The following is a 5429-nucleotide window of genomic DNA, read 5'->3' as shown; positions in this document are numbered from 1 at the left end:
GTTGTTCAGTTTCCATGTAGTTGAGCGGTTTTGATTGAGTTTCTTAGTCCTGAGTTCTAGTTTGATTGCACTGTGGTCTGAGAGACAGTTTGTTATAATTTCTGTTCTCGTACATTTGCTGAGGAGTGCTTTACTTCCAATTACGTGGTCAATTTTGGAGTAAGTACGATGTGGTGCTGAGAAGAATGTATATTCTGTTGATTTGGGGTGGAGAGTTCTATAGATGTCTATTAGGTCTGCTTGCTGCAGAGATGAGTTCAGTTCCTGGATATCCTTGTTAACTTTCTGTCTTGTTGATCTGTCTAATGTTGACAGTGGAGTGTTGAAGTCTCCCATTATTATTGTATGGGAGTCTAAGTCTCTTTGTAAGTCTCTAAGGACTTGCTTTATGAATCTGGGTGCTCCTGTATTGGGTGCATATATATTTAGGATAGTTAGCTCTTCCTGTTGAATTGATCCCTTTACCATTATGTAATGGCCTTCTTTGTCTCTTTTGATCTTTGATGGTTTAAAGTCTGTTTTATCAGAGACTAGTATTGCAACCCCCACTTTTTTTTGTTCTCCATTTGCTTGGTAAATCTTCCTCCGTCCCTTTATTTTGAGCCTACGTATGTCTCTGCGTGTGAGATGGGTCTCCTGAATACAGCAGACTGATGGGTCTTGACTCTTTATCCAGTTTGCCAGTCTGTGTCTTTTAATTGGAGCATTTAGTCCATTTACACTTAAGGTTAAGATTGTTATGTGTGAACTTGATCCTGCCATTATGATATTAACTGGTTATTTTGCTCGTTAGTTGATGCAGTTTCTTCCTAGCCTCGATGGTCTTTACATTTTGGCATGTTTTTGCAATGGCTGGTACCGGTTGTTCCTTTCCATGTTTAGTGCTTCCTTCAGGGTCTCTTGTAAGGCAGCAGGCCGTACTTCTTAAATAACTTTGAAAATTACAAGATAGTGATGGTGATAATAAATGGTAATCATGGTGATTATGATGATGATCATGATATTTGATATCTGTACAGGTTCTTAAGATTCAGAAAACATTTCTCTCATATGCATTTTTAACTCAACCTTGTGCAATAATATTATCATCCCTTTTTCATATGTGAAAATTAAGCTCAGAGAAAGTTTAATTGAATGGAGCAATTTGCTCAGGATCCCACAAATGAGTCTCTGATGAATGGATATTGAAAGTCTAGTCAGAGTCGAAGAGGATCCAAGCACAAAAGCGGGATAGAAATCTAGTCTAGAGACAGGCCAGCAGGAGAAATCTATTATCAGAATTCACTGCAAAACTGCAGCAACAAGTACTTTTAAATTTATTTATTTTTTTTTTAAACAGGGTCTCAGTCTGTCGCCCAGGCTGCAGTGTCACCCAGGAACGCAGTGGCAGGATTACATCTCACTACAGCCTCAACCTCCTGGGCTCAAGCGATCCTTCCACTTCAACTTCCTGAGTAGCTGGGACTACAGGCACACACCGCCATGCCTGGCTAATTTTTAAAATTGTGTTGAGGCTGAGTCTCACTATGTTGCCCAGGCTGGTCTTGAACTTCTGGATTCAAGCAATCCATATGCCTTGGCCTCCCAGTGTGCCGGGATTGCAGGCGTGAGCTACTGCATCCAGCCAACAAGTACTTTAAAGCACAAGAATTAATAGAAATAAAGAAAATAGTGGAAGTAGTTTCTAACTGTTACTTCCTCACTTATAACCAAATGTACCCTTTTATTTCACAACAAAACATGGCTGGATACATAGCATAGATACTTAATATTTATTACATCACTGCAAACGTAATGTAAAAATCACATGTTCCTAATAGAATGTATTAGTGATTATGTAATGACAGTATTAGATTTGAAATATTACATCTAGGCCAAAAATGTAAGGCTTATTTAAATTTAATTAAGAAATCAGGGATCCAGATGTGACAAAATAAATCACCATTATGCAATAAATTGGCCATCAGATATCAATGGGAGAAGTCAACAATTAGGATTTTAGAAATAAAGGTAGCAAAATTAGAATGGCAGACCCAATCACACAGTAAGTGCTTAGCCTTGAGTTAGGTGCAGGAGGGAAGACAGAGGTAAGGTGCTGCTTTCTGGCATATTAATTGAGAAGACAAAACTAATGCATGGAAAATGACACTGTTTCATATGAGACAGTCTATAATAAAGTGCTGATTTGTAGCTTGAAAACTTCAAATGATGTAGGAAATCTGAAGAAAGTTAAATTCTAAGAAAGAAAAGCGATCCCTAAGGAGGAATCTCCTTTGGGAATAAATGGCTTAATTATCTACCTCCCAAAGCAGGAGGATCTCTTGAGGTCAGGATTTCAGCACCAGCCTGGGCAACATGGTGAGACCCTGTCTCTACAAAATACAAAAAATAGGCCAGTGTGATGGCACATACCTGTAGTCCCAGCTACTTGGGAGGCTGAGGCAGGAGGATTGCATGAGCCCAGGATTTCAAGGCTGCAGTGAGCTATCATGGTGTCACTGTACTCCAGCCTGGGCAATAGAGCAAGACCTTGTCTCAAGAAAACAAAAATAAAAAAACAAAAACAAAAACAAAAAGGGATGCATATAGTCTAGATAAGTGAAAAGGAAAGGGGGTCACACCACGGGAACAAAGGCTGGAAGTGTCGTCGTGTTCTTCAGAAAGTGCCCCACCACTGTTGGAGTGTGCCAGGTCACACTGCTCTAAGTTGTATATGTGTAGATCTAAGCTGTGCTGAGAATGGACAGGAGAATAAAATCTCTATCCCTGTATCCATGCTAATATATTTTTTTAAATCACAAGAAAATGTGGGGATGAAAATGTAAACCACTAGATTATCATTATCTTGAGGGAAAAGTCTTATGTATTTTTATATTACTGAAACAGACACTGCATTTGGCCCCTCAAAAAGGTGCTAAAAACTGTTGGGTTAATTAATGTGGTTTTAAAATTTTGTTTAAAATAATAGAAAGAAGAATTCACATGGGTTCTACAAGCTTGACTCAAACTTGTTATTAAGTTTTAAATAAAAGATTACATTCTTAATATTCTTTTTCCTAAATCACCAGGAAAGATTCAGGCTATAATAGGAAGACTAATGCCAAGGTGGTTTGAAACACACAAAAAGCACTCAAGTAACAAAGGAACAAGCTTCTTAGTTACTTTTGTTATACTATTACCTGGGGAGAAAGTTCGAACTAAGTCTGAACCATTGCCAACCCAAGAGAGGATTCCCTCATTCAGCTCACTTCTCCTTGAATAATTCATTGGCAAAGTCCCTTTTACCTGCAACAAGCCTGGACTAGAGTTTCTTGTTGTGTCTTAATGAATTTTAATTGTACCCCTCCCTATCTTGGCGTCAACACTGTCTCATTTACTACTATATTGTTGATCCCTTTTAATAAGTCTTCAGACTCTAAAGCTTGATACAGTTTGTACTTTGGTTTGTTTTCTTTTGCTTTTATTTCTTTTCAAACTGCTTAGCTCAGTTAATAGGTTACTGAGACTAATGTGCCCAAGATCATGGGTTTGGCTTGTGACACCTTCTCTCCTCTGTGGCCACAGACTGCCCCTCTGATCCCATAACCCCCATTACCAAAATGTACTTATGTAATCATGCATCTGGAGAACTGGGTTATTTGAGGGAATGGAGCATAACCACCGAATACTCCACCCCAAGGACCTGCCTCTCTGACAAAGGGACATTAGCCTTTCATTTGTTATGAGGACAAACAGCAAGGTTCTAAGGCTCCTTTTCTCCCCTTTATACAAAGGGGATAATGACTCATATGAAAGATCACGAATACTATGTATAACTTCATAAAAGGAACACACAAAATTACTTATGTCCCATGAGTAAAAACCATGTAAAAATGCCTGCAGTTATAATAGTCCAACAATGAAAGGGAAAACAGAACATAAAAACAAAAAACCCAAAAATGATCATATTAGGGAGGTGGGATTATGAATGAACTCATTCTTTCCTTTAAAGTTTCTCTTGACCAGGCATGGTGGCTCACCCATCTAATCCCAGCACTTTGGGAGGCAGAGGTGGGCGAATCACTTGAGGCCAGGAGTTCGAAACCAGCCTGGCCAACATGGAGAAACCCTGTCTTTATTAAAAATACAAAAAATTAGCGGGACATGGTGGTGCACATCTATAATCCCATCTACTTGGGTGGCTGAGGCACAAGCCTGGGAGGCAGAGGTTGCAGTGACCTGAGATTGCACCACTGTACTTCAGCGTGGGCAACAGAGTGAGATTCTGTCTCAAAAACAATAAAATTAAATAAATAAATAAATAAACAAAATTTTCTTCTAATGTTGTTCTAACTAATAGACTAGATGTTCAAAAATCCTCTAGACTTCTAGCTCTGCCTTTTCTTTTATGCCCAAATTAAATGGCTTAATTATCTATCTCAATATTTTCCCTATGATATTTTTTCTTTTGAAAGAGGGTCTCACTGTGTCACCTAAGCTGGAGTACAGTGGTGCAATCATAGCTCACCACAACCTCCAACTGCTGGGGTCCTGCAATCCTCCCGTCTCAGCCTTCCAAGTAACTGGGATTACAGGCACTCGCCACCATGCCTGGCTAAAATTTTCCATCTATGTTTTTTGTAGAGATAGGGTCTCATTATATTGCCCAGACTGGTCTTGAACTCTTGGGCTCAGGTGATCCTCCCACTTTGGCCCCCCAAACTGCTGAGATTACAGGCATGAACCACCATGCCTGGCGATTCCATCCCTATGGGTTTTTTTTTCTTTTTAATTTTAATTCTCAGTATGGATGCAGGAGGAGAGGACTTTATTCTCCTACCTTGTCCATTTGCCCACTTGCCTACGGCTGAAGTGTGTTCCCAGCATAGCTTCGCCCTAAGTACCAATCATTCTCTTCTCCTTCAATGTGAAGTCACAAGGAACTCAAGGCCACTAAGTCACTCTTAGGTTGCTGACTCTTTGAGGAAAAAGAGGGAGCTTCCTGAGCAGCAGATAACACAAAAGAACTTGAACCTGAATGTAAGACGCCATTGCTTTTTCAACTCACAGTCATGCCTGCTCTAGGGAATTTCTCCTTGATGGCTTTTTCCTCATTCTCTCCCATTCTCCAAGGCTGTCCCCACTCAAACCTTCACTTAGTCTGGGGATTCAGAGGTGCTTTTCCTAGAGGACATGGCACCAGAGCTAAATATCAAAGGTTGAGAAAGAGTTAGCCAGATGAAAAGTCGTTAAAAAAAAAAAAAAAAAAAAAAGGGTCCCCCAAGGCAGAGGGAGGAGCAGAAGCAAGATCATGCAGAAAAGAACAGCACTACATGTTCAGGGAGTGACGAGTGAGTTACCATGGCTTGCTGGTGTGTTTGATGTCAAGATTGGTAGCGAGGAGGAGAGGAGAAAGGGCCTAGGCTTTCCCATGATCATTCAATCGTAAG

The sequence above is a fragment of the Theropithecus gelada genome, chromosome 9 (assembly GCF_003255815.1).
Source record: "Theropithecus gelada isolate Dixy chromosome 9, Tgel_1.0, whole genome shotgun sequence".
Lineage (NCBI taxonomy): Eukaryota > Metazoa > Chordata > Mammalia > Primates > Cercopithecidae > Theropithecus > Theropithecus gelada.
The sequence above is the reverse complement of the archived record's forward strand: the minus strand, read 5'-3'. Positions refer to the sequence as shown.